Genomic DNA, 17,300 nt, shown 5'->3' on the forward strand with positions numbered 1-17,300 from the left:
GTAGTAGGGGGAGGCCATGCACCGGCATGTTGGAATGGGACTGGGGACTGGAATGAAAATGGATGGTCACCAGGGAATCCTGCCTGTTGTGAAGGTGCTTGACAAAGCGGCTTCCCCAATCTACATCCGGTCTCGCAGCTCACAGATGTAGAAGAGGGTGACCCTTAGAGATTCGCAGCTGAAGTATTGACTCACCAGGAGCTAGTAGCCATGATCTAAGCGCCATCCCCCATGGGATGATACTCCCCACCTTTTGCTGACCCCCATTTCCATTCCAAAATCTCAAGCACACGAGTGCAATTATGAAGAACGCCCAGCAGCACCTTTACTTCCTTAGGAGTTTGCGAAGGTTCGGCCTGACATCTAAAACTTTGACTGATTTCTATAGATAGCTGTGTGGTGGAGAGTATGTTAACTGCATCACAACCTAGTAATGGAAACACCAATGCCCTTGAATGGAAAATCCTACAAAAAGTAGCGGATTTGGCCCAGTCCATCACAGGTAAAGCCTTCCCCACCATTGAGCGCATCCACATGAAACACTGCCATAGGAAATCAGGCTCCATCATCAGGGATCCCCATCATCCAAGTCATGCTCTCTTCTCGCTGCGGCCATTGGTACAGGAGCCTCAGGACTCACACCACCAGGTTCAGAAACAGTTATCACCCCTCAGCCATCAGGTTCTTGAACCAGAGGGGATAACTTCACTGGCCCCATCGCTGACATAGTCATAGTCATACTTTATTAATCCGGGGGAAATTGGTTTTCGTTACAGTTGCTCCATAAATAATAAATAGTAATAGAACCATAAATAGTTAAATAGTAATATGTAAATTATGCCAGTAAACTATAAAACAAGTCCAGGACCAGCCTATTGGCTCAGGGTTTCTGACCCTCCAATGGAGGAGTTGTAAAGTTTGATGGCCACAGGCAGGAATGACTTCCTATAACACTCTGTGTTGCATCTCGGTGGAATGAGTCTCTGGCTGAATGTACTCCTGTGCCCAACCCAGTACATTATGTAGTGGATGGGAGACATTGTCCAAGATGGCATGCAACTTAGACAGCATCCTCTTTTCAGACACCACCGTGAGAGAGTCCAGTTCCATCCCCACAACATCACTGGCCTTACGAATGAGTTTGTTGATTCTGTTGGTGTCTGCTACCCTCAGCCTGCTGCCCCAGCACACAACAGCAAACATGATCGCACTGGCCACCACAGACTCGTAGAACATCCTCAGCATCGTCCGACAGATGTCAAAGGACCTCAGTCTCCACAGGAAATAGAGACGGCTCTGACCCTTCTTGTAGACAGCCTCAGTGTTCTTTGACCAGTCCAGTTTATTGTCAATTCGTATCCCCAGGTATTTGTAATCCTCCACCATGTCCACACTGACCCCCTGGATGGAAACAGGGGTCACTGGTACCTTAGCTCTCCTCAGGTCTACCACCAGCTCCTTAGTCTTTTTCACATTAAGCTGCAGATAATTCTGCTCACACCATGTGACACAGTTTCGTACCGTAGCCCTGTACTCAGCCTCATCTCCCTTGCTGATGCATCCAACTATGGCAATTATGACATGGTCGCACATCTCATGTTCTCGATGTTTATTGTTAATTTATTTATTGTTATCATTTCTTTCCAAGTTGGCGTGCTTTTATTGATTTTGTTATGGCTATTTGGTTAATATTCTATTATGGATTTATTGAGAATGCCTGAAAAAATGAATTTCAGAGTTGTACATTGCTGATATGTACTTTTATAACAAATTTACTTTGAATTTTTTTTTTGGGGTGGTGGAGGCAGAGACTCTCACAATATTGAACATGTACCTGGACAAGTGTGAGAAAATAGGAATATTATGGTTAGACAAAAAAAGGATCCAGTGCTTTCCCAGTGCCTATGATGAATAAACTCTTCTTAGGCTTCCAGCTGGGTTTAGTTATCGATTATAACCAACATTTTGGTAACAAACTCTGCCATCTTTCAGGGATGATGCCTGAGCACATCCAGGTTGGTGGTATTTACACCCCCGTAGTCTGTCCTTCCTGAATGGTTAGTCCTCATCCAATCAGGTCTCAACTGTAAACAAGGTGGGACAGCGGAAATCTGATTGGGTGGGGACTAACCAATCAGGAGGGGTGGTAAATACCACCATACTAGACATGCCCAGACATCATTCCTGATGAAGATGGCAGAGTTTGTTATCGAAATGTTGGTGATAATCGATACCTGTACCCAGCTGGAAGCCAGCGAAGAGTTTATTTGTTATGGTGAGATACTGATTGGCCATCACCAAATTGGAGGGCGAAAGGACCTGTTTCCATGCTCTACGAGATAAATCCTTCTTCCGTACTTTCTATCTTGGCAGATGATGGGGAGGAAGGAGGTTGATTGTGGTTTTGGCTGGGGTAGGTGCTGTCTCATTCGTAAGGCCAGTGATGTTGTGGGGATGGAACTGGACTCTCTGACAGTGGTGTCTGAAAAGAGGAGACGTCCAAGTTGCATGCCATCTTGGACAATGTCTCCCATCCACTACATAATGGACTGGTTGGACACAGGAGTACATTCAGCTAGAGACCCATTCCACCGAGATGCAACACAGAGCGTCATAGGAAGTCATTCCTGCCTGTGGCCATCAAACTTTACAACTCCTCCCTTGGAGGGTCAGACACCCTGAGCCAATAGGCTGGTCCTGGACTCATTTCCTGGCATAATTTACATATTACTATTTAACTATTTATGGTTTATTATTGTTTAATTATTTATGGTGCAACTTTAACGAAAACCAATTTCCCCTGGGATCAATAAAGTATGACTATGACTATGTCTTGTCCCTGCTGCCTTGGGGCTCCCATTGAGCTGTTGAGTGTAGAGACCAAGTTAGAAGGAAGTAGTTTTATCATTGTTGCACGTACCAAGGCACAGTGAAAAACTTTGTTCTGCTTGCTATCCAAACTGATCATTTCATCGCATCAGTTAGTATTGGGGTAGTACAATGGGAAGCAATAACAGAATGCAGAATAAAGTGTGACAGTTACAGAGAAGGTGTGGTGCGGGCAGACGATGACATGCAAAGGCATAATAAGGTAGATTGTGAGGTCAAGAGCTTTTTGCCAAATATACACCAATCCCAAGACCTATTGACAGTGGATCGCACTACTGTATATTTCTCAGAATATTTACCTTCAGTACTGGTTGACTCCCACACTCCCTAAAAAGCTTTCTGACTCATGGCCTTCAATGAAACCGCCTCTCCTGTCTCCGTGGAAACCGGGGCCCAGACCTTCCTCAGACTTGGAGGCCCAGTATTTACAAACTGCAGGGTGGAGGGCGGAGAGCAAACCGATCAGAATATAGGCCTGGCCCCAACCTACCTTCAGCACTGGAGCTCGTCTCGGGATGCCGACAAGACCTCACAGACAATTACGGCTCGCTGGTCCCACCGTGGCGGCCAGTGGCTGCTTCCCGTCCCAAGTCGCTGAATGCAAGTGTGGAGCCCGCAGACAAGATGCCTCCCGGCAGCCTGAGCTGCAGCTCCGGCTCCAGAGGGAGTGCCGGGAACAAAGGTCACCCGGGCTCAAGAAGCACTCCGGAACTCTGGATTTTAGGGAATCAGGAGAGCAGAACAAAACTATTGGCAGACAATGCAGTGTACAGGGGAGCGACAAAAGGCTGTCAGTACTATTTCAGCAGCTAATATATTAACAGCTATACTGTAAAACTACAAAATAAAACTTGCAGGTTATTACTGTGCAGGAGATGTTACACCGAGACTCAGTAACACTGCTGACATGAGTTTGTGACTCTGACACGGCTCGGGAAGGAATCTTAATAGTTTTACAGGTCTTCAGGATATGGTCCTTGTTGGCTCCAATTCCCTTTTTCGCTTCCTCATGATCCCCGAGCTCTGCCATCCTCTGTCCTTTTCCCTGCCTCAAAGTTCAAAGTCAGTTTATTATCAAAGTGCACACACATCACCTGGGATTCACTTTTTTGCAGGCATACTCAGTAAATTCAAGAACCACAATAGCATAAATGAAAGACCGCATTGTGCAATGACTTGATTTCTACGGACAGTGTCCAAAGCAAGCTCTTCAGTGCATCTTCAAAGTACATTTCTTCTCCGTGGATTGTCACCTTGTCGCGGTGGAGAAGCTTGTGTGATCCTGTGATCCCGAGAGCGATGCCGTCTGGAGCTATGCTCCTGGTAGGGTCACCCATGGCGATAAGGTCGAGGGTGAGGTTGCTGACAAAGAACAATCCAACCAAGACCTCAACGGTGGAACAGGCGGACAAAGTTACTTCGAACTCAACGGCTGTGAAGGCGGATGAAGGCTGCAGCAAATCCATCAGCTCCAATCGTCGTGGTTTCCACTGGAATCAGTTGGTTGGTTTGTGAAGTATCGTGTGCTTCTTGGAGTGCAACATCAAGTACACTTTAAACAAATGCACGCACAGGCGTCTTCCCTCTGTATGGTATGAAGACCATCATCCTCGACCTCGAGGGATAGTCACCACGACAATGAAAGTACATTTTTTATCAAAGTATGCATCCATTGTAGAGCACTGAGACTTCCCTCTTTTCAGGGAGCCATAAAACAAAAGAACCCAGGATAAAGGACAAACAAATGCCCAATGTGCAGCGAGCGGGGGAAAAGATCATGCAGGCAATAGAAGTGAGTAACCAGCATTCAGTCCATAGACATGAAGCCTGGAGCAGGTTAACAAACTCAGCCTCACTGCAGCAAAGAGCAGAGCAGATATCATGGAGCTGCGAGCAGAACCGGCCCGACCCTCGCCTCCGGTCCCGACACCCTCCCTTTTCAATACGTCCAGCCGCGCGCTTAAATCGTCCAAATATCGGGTCATTCCTCGCTCAAAGACTTGGGCCCTGTTGCATTTATATGCCCTGGGCCCTGACCCCGCTGCCACGTTCCAGCCTGTACCCAACCTATCAAAATCGGCCCCGTGCTTCGATCGATCAAACCTTGCTCAGACTGGCTCAGAAACTCCTCCGCTCCAACATTTCTCCACTCCGCTTGCTCCAACTCTGACCACTTCTCCTCGAACATGCCCCCACCTCGCTCGCACCCGCACACCTCGACCCCCAGGTCAGCCTTGCTTTCGCTGGCCTCTTCATTGTTTGCGGTGATCATTTGCCATAACGTTTTCCAGAAAAAGTGTTACTAATAAAGTATTCAGTTGTATTTCTTGCTTTGAGAACTGTCAGTAAGTTGTCACCAAACTTTAACAGCCCCGTCTTAAACCAGAAGTATTTTTAGATTAGATTAGATTAGATGGGTGGGAATCAAATTGAAGAGGCTAGGCGACAGGAGGTTAGTTCACAACAGGGGGATGGGAACAAGTGCAGAGAGTCAGAGGGGTGTAAAATGAGGGTAGAAGCAAAAAGTAGTAAGGAGAAAAGTAAAAGTGGCAGGCTGACAAATCCAGGGCAAGCATCAAAAAGGGCCACTTTTCAACATAATTGTATAAGGGCTAAGAGAGTTGTAAAAGAGCGCCTGAAGGCTTTGTGTGTCAATGCAAGGAGCATTCGTAACAAGGTGGATGAATTGAAAGTGCAGATTGTTATTAATGATTATGATATAGTTGGGATCACAGAGACATGGCTCCAGGGTGACCAAGGATGGGAGCTCAACATTCAGGGATATTCAATATTCAGGAGGGATAGACATGAAAGAAAAGGAGGTGGGGTGGCGTTGCTGATTAGAGGGGAGATTAACACAATAGAAAGGAAGTACATAAACCAGGAAGATGTGGAATCGATATGGGTAGAGCTGCATAACACTAAGGGGCAGAAAACGCTGGTGGGAGTTGTGTACAGGCCACCTAACAGTAGTAGTGAGGTCGGAGATGGTATTAAACAGGAAATTAGAAATGCGTGTAATAAAGGAACAGCAGTTATAATGGATGACTTCAATCTACATGTAGATTGGGTGAACCAAATTGGTAAGGGTGCTGAGGAAGAGGATTTCTTGGAATGTATGCGGGATGGTTTTTTGAACCAACATGTCAAGGAACCAACTAGAGAGCAGGCTATTCTAGACTGGGTATTGAGCAATGAGGAAGAGTTAATTAGCAATCTTGTCGTAAGAGGCCTCTTGGGTAAGAGTGACCATAATATGGTGGAATTCTTCATTAAGATGGAGAGTGACATAGTTAATTCAGAAACAAAGGTTCTGAACTTGAAGAGGGGTAACTTTGAAGGTATGAGACGTGAATTAGCTAAGATAGACTGGCAAATGGCACTTAAAGGATTGACGGTGGATATGCAATGGCAAGCATTTAAAGATCGCATGGATGAACTACAACAATTGTTCATCCCAGTTTGGCAAAAGAATAAATCAAGGAAGGTAGTGCACCCATGGCTGACAAGGGAAATTAGGGATAGTATCAATTCCAAAGAAGAAGCATACAAATTAGCCAGAGAAAGTGGCTCACCTGAGGACTGGGAGAAATTCAGAGTTCAGCAGAGGAGGACAAAGGGCTTAATTAGGAAGGGGAAAAAAAGATTATGAGAGAAAACTGGCGGGGAACATAAAAAACGGACTGTAAAAGCTTTTATAGATATGTAAAAAGGAAAAGACTGGTAAAGACAAATGTAGATCCCCTGCAGACAGAAACAGGTGAATTGATTATGGGGAGCAAGGACATGGCAGACCAATTGAATAATTATTTTGGTTCTGTCTTCACTAAGGAGCACATTTTTTGAGGATGTAACTAGTAGAGTGGATAGGGGAGAACCAGTGGATGTGGTATATTTGGATTTTCAAAAGGCTTTTGACAAGGTCCCACACAGGAGATTAGTGTGCAAACTTAAAGCACATGGTATTGGGGGTAAGGTATTGGTGTGGGTGGAGAATTGGTTAGCAGACAGGAAGCAAAGAGTGGGAATAAACGGGACCTTTTCAGAATGGCAGGCGGTGACTAGTGGGGTACCGCAAGGCTCAGTGCTGGGACCCCAGTTGTTTACAATATATATTAATGACTTGGATGAGGGAATTAAATGCAGCATCTCCAAGTTTGCGGATGACACAAAGCTGGGTGGCAGTGTTAGCAGTGAGGAGGATGCTAAGAGGATGCAGGGTGACTTGGATAGGTTGGGTGAGTGGGCAAACGCATGGCAGATGCAATTTAATGTGGATAAATGTGAAGTTATCCACTTTGGTGGCAAAAATAGGAAAACAGATTATTATCTGAATGGTGGCCGATTAGGAAAAGGGGAGGTGCAACGAGACCTGGGTGTCATTATACACCAGTCATTGAAAGTGGGCATGCAGGTACAGCAGGCGGTGAAAAAGGCGAACGGTATGCTGGCATTTATAGCGAGAGGATTCGAGTACAGGAGCAGGGAGGTACTACTGCAGTTGTACAAGGCCTTGGTGAGACCACACCTGGAGTATTGTGTGCAGTTTTGGTCCCCTAATCTGAGGAAAGACATCCTTGCCATAGAGGGAGTACAAAGAAGGTTCACCAGATTGATTCCTGGGATGGCAGGTCTTTCATATGAAAAAAGACTGGATGAACTGGGCTTGTACTCGTTGGAATTTAGAAGATTGAGGGGGGATCTGATCGAAACGTATAAGATCCTAAAGGGATTGGACAGGCTAGATGCGGGAAGATTGTTCCCGATGTTGGGGAGGTCGAGAACGAGGGGTCACAGTTTGAGGATAGAGGGGAAGCCTTTTAGGACCGAGGTTAGGAAAAACTTCTTCACACAGAGAGTGGTGAATCTGTGGAATTCTCTGCCACAGCAAACTGTTGAGGCCAGTTCATTAGCTATGTTTAAAAGGAAGTTAGATATGGCCCTTGTGGCTACAGGGGTCAGGGGGTATGGAGGGAAGGCTGGGTTCTGAGTTGGATGATCAGCCATGATCATAATAAATGGCGGTGCAGGCTCGAAGGGCCGAATGGCCTACTCCTGCACCTATTTTCTATGTTTCTATAAATAATCTTCCGGAAATAGTAGGGGCCAGAGAGTCCAGTGAGATGGAGGAACTGAGGGAAATACATAGGGAAGTGGTGTTAGGTAAATTGAAGGGATTAAAGGCAGATAAATCCCCAGGGTCAGATGGTCTGCATCCCAGAGTGCTTAAGGAAGTAGCCCAAGAAATAGTGGATGCATTAGTGATAATTTTTCAAAATTGTTTAGATTCTGGATTAATTCCTGAGGATTGGAGGGTGGCTAATGTAACCCCACTTTTTAAAAAAGGAGGGAGAGAGAAACCAGGGAATTATAGACCGGTTAGCTTAACATCGGTGGTGGGGAAACTGCTAGAGTCAGTTATCAAAGATGTGATAACAGTACATTTGGAAAGTGGTGAAATCATCGGATAAAGTCAGCATGGATTTGTGAAAGGAAAATCATGTCTGACGAATCTCATAGAATTTTTTGAGGATGTAACTAGTAGAGTGGATAGGGGAGAACCAGTGGATGTGGTATATTTGGATTTTCAAAAGGCTTTTGACAAGGTCCCACACAGGAGATTAGTGTGCAAACTTAAAGCACACGGTATTGGGGGTAAGGTATTGATGTGGATAGAGAATTGGTTGGCAGACAGGAAGCAAAGAGTGGGAATAAATGGGACCTTTTCAGAATGGCAGGCAGTGACTAGTGGGGTACTGCAAGGCTCAGTGCTGGGACCCCAGTTGTTTACAATAGATATTAATGACTTGGATGAGGGAATTAAATGCAGCATCTCCAAGTTTGCGGATGACACGAAGCTGGGCGGCAGTGTTAGCTGTGAGGAGGATGCTAAGAGGATGCAGGGTGACTTGGATAGGTTAGGTTAGTGGGCAAATTCATGGCAGATGCAATTTAATGTGGATAAATGTGAAGTTATCCACTTTGGTGGCAAAAACAGGAAAACATATTATTATCTGAATGGTGGCCGATTAGGAAAAGGGGAGGTGCAACGAGACTTGGGTGTCATTATACACTAGTCGTTGAAAGTGGGCGTGCAGGTACAGCAGGCAGTGAAAAAGGCGAATGGTATGCTGGCATTCATAGCAAGAGGATTGGAGTACAGGAGCAGGGAGGTACTACTGCAGTTGTACAAGGCCTTGGTGAGACCACACCTGGAGTATTGTGTGCAGTTTCGGTCCCCTAATCTGAGGAAAGACATCCTTGCTATAGAGAGAGTACAAAGAAGGTTCACCAGATTGATTCTTGGGATGGCAGGACTTTCATATGATGAAAGACTGGATGAACTAGGCTTATACTCGTTGGAATTTAGAAGATTGAGGGGGGATCTGATTGAAATGTATAAAATCCTAAAGGGATTGGACAGGCTAGATGCAGGAAGATTGTTCCCAATGTTGGGGAAGTCCAGAACGAGGGGTCACAGTTTGAGGATAAAGGGGAAGCCTTTTAGGACCGAGATTAGGAAAAACTTCTTCACACAGGGAGTGGTGAATCTGTGGAATTCTCTGCCACAGGAAACGGTTGAGGCTGGTTCATTGGCTATGTTTAAGAGGGAGTTAGATATGGCCCTTGTGGCTAAAGGGATCAGGGGGTATGGAGGGAAGGCTGGTGCAGGGTTCTGAGTTGGATGATCAGCCATGATCATACTGAATGGCGGTGCAGGCTCGAAGGGCGGAATGACCTACTCCTGCACCTATTTTCTATGTTTCTATGTTTCTATTATGAGGACATGCATTCCTCTTTTATTGTTATTTAGTAATGCATGCAGTAAGAAATGATACAATATTCCTCCGCTGTGATATTACAGAAGCACAGGACAGGCCAAGACTGAAAAACTGACAAAAACCACATAATTAAAACATATAGTTACAACAGTGCAAGCAATACCGTAACTTGATGAAGAACAGGCCATGGGCACGGTAAAAAAAGTTCAAAGTCTCTTGAAAGTCCCACATCTCACACAGACGGGAGAAGGAGGAAAACTCTTCCTGCCATGCCCGACCACAGTCTGACTCTGAGTCCGTCCGAAAACTTCGAGCCTCCGACCAGCCCTCCGACACCAAGCACCGAGCACCATCTCTGCTGAGTGCTTCGACCCCAGCCCCGGCCGCCAGCAGCAGGCAAAGTTGAGGATTTTGGGGCCTTCCCTCCAGAGATTCTCGATCGCACAGTAGCAGCGGCAGTGACCCGGGCATTTCAGAAGGTTCTCCAGATGCTCCTCCGTGCTTCTCACGGCTGTCTCCATCAAATCAGAATTGTGCACGGTACCCTATTTAACAAATATGATACCATTTCACCGGAGAGCTGCGCGTCCTGCATCGCATCGCCATCTTCTCCTCCCGCCATACATGAGAATAATACACCAACACCAATACCATCTGGAGGTCCAGAGACTAGGATTTCCATTGCGTGACAGCATCAGGCAATGTGCAGAGACCAGCCACCATACACAGACCTTTTCAACCTTACTCAAACCTTTGACTCCAGCAGCCAAGGGGATCCTTGGAACAACGTATTCCATTTCAATGACCTACCCTGACTTATCCTTGCTGTTCTTGCACAGCCAAAGATTCAAAGTAGATTTATTATCAAAGTATGTTTGTTTTATACAACTCTGAGATTTGTCTTCCCACAGGCAGCCATGAAGCAAAGAAAGAAAACCATGGAACCTGTTCCGCAGAAAACATCAAACCCCCAATGTGCACAAAAAAAAGAACAAATCATGCAAACGGCAAAAAAAACCAAAAAACACTGAATGTAAAACACCAAACCACAAATCATCGAATCATTCAGTTCAGAAACAAGAGAAAGTTTGCAGATGCTGTAAATCAAAGTAATACACACAAACTGCTGGAAGAACTCAGCAGGCCAGGCAGCATCTGTGGAAAAGAGTAACCAGTCGACGTTTCAGGCCAAGACCCTTCTTCAGGATCATTGATCAGAGACGGAGCTGGAGTTTAGCTCAGTTTAGTTTAATATAGCTCTGTGATATTCGTTAACTTCAGGCTGCACAGCCAGTCTGCCCCGGTCAAAATCGCGTAAAACAGCAACTAAAAGGAACGACCAGAGACCAGAAACACGTCATAATGTGAAATACAAAGGTGTTCCACAAACCGCCTCGATTAAACCTTTCCCAAGACCCGGGACGTCAGCCCCATCTGGTCTACAATAAAATCCACCCTCAGGGAAGAATGGCTGCATCATTGCTCCAATGCATTTTTCAATCCAGCTTGCCACAGTAACACGTCAGCTTCATCGAAACTCCCACGGCAGAGGAGTCAATCTTTGCGATCCACAAAGTGGGGCGCATCGATGAGCTGCTGCCTCACAACTCCGGGGAACCAGGTTCAGTCCTGACCTCACGCACTGTCTGTGTGGAGTTTGCACCTTCTCCCTCAGATTGCAGGAACTTCCTCTGCGTGCTCTCGTGTCCTTCCACAGTCCCATGTGGATTGGCATTTATAAATTGCTCCCAGGTGTGTAGGTGAGAGGGAGATTAGATTCAGGTTTATTATCACCAGTATATGTTGTGAAATTTGTTAACTTTGCAGCAGCAGTACAATGAAATATATGATAATATAGGAAAAACTATGAATTACAGTGAATATACATGTCTAAGAACAGGAGAGGTCTCTGATAAGGTGAAAGGGAATACAATATGTTATAGGCACCCATTAGTCTCCTGAGACCATGGATTTGCACCTTGGAAGGTTTTCCAGGGCGCAGGCCTGGGCAAGGTTGTATGGAAACCCAGCAGTTGCCCATGCTGCTAGTCTCCTCTCTCCACGCCACCGATGTTGTCCAAGGGAAGGGCATTAGGACCCATACAGCTTGGCACTGGTGACGTCGCAGAGCAATGTGTGGTTAAGTGCCTTGCTCAAGGACACAACACGCTGCCTCAGCCGAGGCTCGAACTCACGACCTTCAGATCACTAGACGAATGCCTTAACCACTTGGCCACGCGCCAACACCAATATAATATGTATGTTTGTGTGTGTATATATATACACACACACATATGGATACTGGATATCAAATAGTTAAATTACACAAGTAGTGTAAACATAGAAATAAAAAAGTAGTGAGGTATACACTCAAACAGCTGCAGAACTGGAGAAACTCAGCAAGCCAGGCAGCATCAATGGAAAAAAGTACAATGTTTCGGGCCGAAACCCTTTGGCAGGACTGGAGAAAAAAAGCTGAGGAGTCAATTTAAAAGGTGGGGTGAGGGGAGAGAGAAACACCAGGTGATAGGTGAAACCTGGGGGGGGGGTGGGGAGAGATGATGTAAAGAGCTGGGAGGTTGATTGGTGAAAGAGACAGAAAGCCATGGAAGAAACAAAAAGGGAGGAGGGGCTCTAGAGGGAGGCGATGGGCGGGCAAGGAGATAGAGTGAGGGAGGGATAAGGGGATGGGAAATGGTGAAGAAGGGTGGTTGGGGGGATTACCGGAAGCTTGAGAGGTTGATGTTCATGTCGTCACATTGGAGGCTACTCAAACAGAGGTGTTGTTACTCCAAGTTAAGTGTGGCCTCATCACGACATTACTTAGGAGTCTGTAGAGATTTGGCATGGCATCTAAAACTTTGACAAAGTTCCATAAATGTGCAGTGGAGAGTATATTGACTGGCTGCATCACAGCTTCGTATAGAAACACCAATGTTCTTGAACAGAAAATCCTACAAAACCTGGTGGATGTGGCCAGCCCACCATGGGTAAAGCCCTCCGTATCACTGAGCACGTCTACATGAAATGCTTTCGCAGGAAAGCAGCATCCATCATCAGGGTCCTCCACCACCCGGGGCAGAATCAGAATTAGGTTTAATACCACAGGCATACGTCTTGAAATTTGTTGACTTTGTGGTAGCAGTACAACGCAGTACATAATGTCTGAGAAAATGACAGTAACCGTAGACATATATTAAATAGTTAAATTAAATAGGTAGTGCAAAAATAGAAATCAAAAAGCTCGTGAAGTGGTGATCATGGGTTCCATGTCCATTCAGAAATCGGAAAACAAAGGGGAAGAAGCTGTGGTGTTCTACGTGTCTGTGCCAGTGCTATCATGTTTGCTGTTGTGTGCTGGGGCAGCAGGCTGAGGGTAGCAGACACCAACAGAACCAACAAACTCATTCGTAAGGCCAGTGATGTTGTGGGGATGGAACTGGACTCTCTGACGGTGGTGTCTGAAAAGAGGATGCTGTCTAAGTTGCATGCCATCTTGGACAATGTCTCCCATCCAGTACATAATGTACTGGTTGGGCACAGGAGTACATTCAGCCAGAGACTCATTCCACCGAGATGCAACACAGAGCGTCATAGGAAGTCATTCCTGCCTGTGGCCATCAAACTTTACAACTCCTTCCTTGGAGGGTCAGACACCCTGAGCCAAGAGGCTGGTCCTGGACTTATTTCATAATTTACTGGCATAATTTACATATTACTATTTAACTATTTATTATTTATGGTGCAACCCTAACGAAAACCAATTTCCCACAGGATCAATAAAGTATGACTATGACTGTTCCTGAATTGTTGAGTGTGTGCCTTCAGGCTTCTGTACCTCCTCCCTGATGGTAACAATGAGGACAGGGTATGACTTGGGTACTGAGGGTCCTTAATGAAAGACACTTCATTGAAAGTGTCCCTGAAAGTGAGTCTGCAGGTTCTGGGAACATCTCAGTGATGGGGCAAGTGAAGTTGAGTGAAGCCATCCCCTTTGGTTCAAGAGCCTGAAGGTTGAGGGGTAGTAACTGTTTCTGAACCTGGTGGTGCGAGTCCCGAGGCTCTCGTACCTACCTGATGGCAGCAGCGAGAAGAGAGCATGGCCTGGGTGGCGAGGATCCCTTGTGTCTTAATGATGACGAAAAGTATTTTAAATATTGTAATTGTACCGACTTCCTCTGGCAGCTCAGTCCACAGAACCAACCCGACACACAGGGCCCTTTACAAATCTATGCCTTCGAGTTTTAAACCAAGGAAAAAGACATCTATGGCCCTCGTGATTTTAGAAACCCTCCGCCTTCTACCCTCCAGGGAATAAAACTCCCAGTCTAACTCAAGTCGTCCTGTCCCGGTAACAGCCGGGCGAATCCTTTCTGTACGTGTCCACTCCATCCGACAGCGGGACGATTACAAGAGCACAGAATACTCCAAGCGAGGTCTCATCGGCGTCTTGAACAGCACAGAGAAGTCCTTCCTAACTGGCAATGAGTATACAGTCCCTTCCACTACACTCATTAACCTGGGTGTCCACCTCTTACCTCATCCGGGGAAGAGACTACATTGTCCAGAGCCCACAGAACAGGAACCTCAGTAGGGAACTCCTGACAGGGATGGGAAAAGCTCTTTAGAGATGCAAATCTAAAGACCCAATCTACTTTCTTCCGTTTGATTTCCACCACCCCCCCCTTCCCCGTCTGCCCAGCCCCTAATGCCAGTTGCGGAAGAGTGCGGGGCGGGGCAGGACCCGAGTGCCGCAGCGGCGTCCTGCAAACGCTTGCGTGTCCGGAGCGCCGCGGGCGCTGGTCTGGCGGCTGCGGGGACCGGCCGGAGTGGGTGAGTAACAGGGGGCAATGGGCCGGGCGGGGGGCTGGCGACGGAGCGAGGTCAACCGCCGCGGTGCGGGGTCTCCGCGCAAAAAAAAAAATCCACCCGAAACGCCCTCGAACGGGCCGGGGATGACAGAGCTGGCGGCTTGTCGTCTGATGTGCGGTGGTATTTTCAGCGTCTCTCGGGTTCCAAACCCGCCGTATTTCCGCAGCCGTGTGCGAAGAAAGAATCATCTGATTCCGCAGCCAGCTGCCGGATTTCAGGAGGTGTCTCCATCAGCTGTGTGTAAGTACAAGATCGGGGCCGTGTGGACAGTGCATTTCACACTAAGTCCTAGCGGTGAACAGGTTGGTAATGATAAGGAAACACACCGCTTCTCTGTGGAAACAGCGAGAACTGTTGTGGCCTCGCTTTAACCTTGAACACAATGCAAATAAGCCCAATTGCATTATTTCTTCTTTTTAATCACCTTTCCTTTTTTTTGTTTACAAATTTAAAATATTTCCGCAGTGATGTGTTATCCATCCCCCCCCCCCCCCCGTCTCCCAGGGTTTGGGAATGATGCTTCTGTCAGTGAAGCCATCTGAGGGATTGCCGGTACCCAGTCGCTGAGCTGAGAGACAATGGCCGTCGGTAGCACAGTGCCCGTGAGGTCCAGGCTTTTCGACGTTTGCATCGATCGACCTAGGCCGAGAAATGCCTTTGCATAGCTCCCTGACAGAGTACAGGCAAAAATCAGCCCACACTTCAGCTCCTCAATATTCTGTTTCTTTTCTCGCTCTCTCTCTCTCTCCGTGGAGAACTGATTCCTTTTGCCCAGGTCTGGCCTTGGACCATCTGACCAGCAGTGACTGGAACTGAACAAAATCCTGCCATCGGCTGATGCTCTTAGTTCTGATACTGTGTGGGGTGTTGATGAAACAAGTGGCAGATGGAGTTTAAAGCTTAGAAGTGTGAGGCGTTGGGAGAGCCAGAGAATATTTGCAGCAGGTTCTGAACCAGCAGGAAAAACGGGCTGAAAAATGGCAGATGGAATTTAATGCAAACAAGTGCAAGGTGTTGTACTTCTGTAGAACCAACCAGAAAATCTTACACAGTGAATGGTAGGGCACTAGGGAGCGTGGTGGAACAAAGGGATCTGGGAATATAGGTCCATAATTCATTGAAAGTGGCATCACAGGTAGATGGGGTAGTTAAGAAAGCTTATGGGGTGTTAGCTTTCATAAGTCGAGGGATAGAGTTTAAGAGTCGTGAGGTAATGATGCAGCTCTATAAAACTGTGGTTAGGCCACACTTGGAGTACTGTGTCCAGTTCTGGTCACCTCACTATAGGAAGGATGTGGAAGCATTGGAAACGGTACAAAGGAGATTTACCAGGATGCTCCCTGGTTTAGAGAGTACACTTTATGATCAGAGATTAAGGGAGCTCGGGCTTTACTCTTTGGAGAGAAGGAGGATGAGAGGAGACATGATAGAGGTGTACAAAATAATAAGAGGAATAGATAGAGTGGATAGCCAGTGCCTCTTCCCCAAGGCACCACTGCTCAATACAAGAGGACATGGCTTTAAGGTAAGGGGTGGGAAGTTCAAGGGGGATATTAGAGGAAGGTTTTTTACTCAGAGAGTGGTTGGTGCGTGGAATGCACTGCCTGAGTCAACGGTGGTGGCAGATACACTCGTGAAGTTTAAGAGACTACTAGACAGGTATATGGAGGAATTTAAGGTGGTGGCTTATATGGGAGGCAGGGTTTGAGAGTCGGCACAACATTGTGGGCCGAAGGGCCTGTACTGTACTGTACTATTCTATGTTCTATATGTTCTATGAAAGAAAGCTTTTGGCACATTGGCCTTCATAAATCAACGTATTGAGTTCAGGAGATGGGATGTTATGCTGAGGTTGTATGAGATGATGGTGATGCCTAATTTGCACTAATCTCCTGTACTCAATACTTTGATTTATGAAGGCCACCTACCAGCAGGAAAGATGTAAATAAGTTTGTAAGAGTACAAGGACATTACTCGGTCTGGAGGACCAGAGTTGCAAGGAAAGATTGGATAGGTTAGGACTTTATTCCTTGGAACACGTAAGATTGAGAGGAGATTTGATGGAGGTATACAAAACTATGAGGGGGATAGATAGAATGAAAGCAGGCTATTTCCACTGAGGTTAGGTGGAATTACAACCAGAGGTCATGGGTTAAGAGTGAAAGGTGAGAAGATTAAGGGGAACTTGAGGGGAAACTTCTTCGCTCAGGGTGGAGAGGGTGCGGAATGAGCTGCCGGCACAAGTACTGCATGCAAGCTCGATTTCAATCTTTGAGAGAAGTTTGGATAGGTACATGGATGGTAGGGCGATGGTCCTGGTGTAGGTCGATGGGAGTGGTTGGGCATGGGCTAGATGGGTTGAAGGGCCTGTTTCGTGCTGTACTTTTCTGTGACTGTATGACTCTTCTCTGTGCCTGTACTTTGTCTGGGAGCTATGTTTATAGCAGGACCCTGGACTTTGATGTACAGAGGGAACTTGGGTCCAAGTGGCTGTATAACTTGATGGTGTGGTAAATATTATAAGCTATTGGAGCAGAATTAGGCTATTCAGTCCACTGATCTGGTCTATTTAATTATGGGTCATTATTTTTTAACCTCATTTGCCTGCATTCACGCCAAAACACAACCCCACCCCCTTACCAATTAAGAACATATCAATCTCTGCCTTAAATACACTGACCCTTCAGCGGCATCAAATTCCACCCCATCTCAGTTCTTAAGGGACATTGTTGAATTCTGAGGCGATGCCCTTTGAAT

At 46.4% G+C, this 17,300-nt stretch overlaps 2 protein-coding genes across 3 annotated transcripts in view; one reads left to right on the plus strand and one right to left on the minus strand.

Annotated features, from left to right (window-relative positions):
- Positions 1-3,538, minus strand: part of si:ch211-137a8.2 (uncharacterized protein LOC777613 homolog) — a 68,446-nt gene extending 64,908 nt beyond the window's left edge. The window contains exon 1 of the mRNA XM_063059950.1: positions 3,380-3,538. The gene's annotated coding sequence lies outside the window, so the exon portion shown is untranslated. The remainder of the gene's footprint in view (positions 1-3,379) is intronic.
- Positions 3,539-14,414: 10,876 nt separating this feature from the next.
- Positions 14,415-17,300, plus strand: part of LOC134352634 (spectrin beta chain, non-erythrocytic 1-like) — a 223,155-nt gene continuing 220,269 nt past the window's right edge. Inside the window, exon 1 of one of the 2 annotated variants that reach the window (XM_063059956.1) lies at positions 14,415-14,504. The gene's annotated coding sequence lies outside the window, so the exon portion shown is untranslated. The remainder of the gene's footprint in view (positions 14,505-17,300) is intronic. The other variant, XM_063059955.1, reaches the window with a different exon arrangement.

The sequence above is a fragment of the Mobula hypostoma genome, chromosome 10 (assembly GCF_963921235.1).
Source record: "Mobula hypostoma chromosome 10, sMobHyp1.1, whole genome shotgun sequence".
Taxonomy (NCBI): Eukaryota; Metazoa; Chordata; class Chondrichthyes; order Myliobatiformes; family Myliobatidae; genus Mobula; species Mobula hypostoma.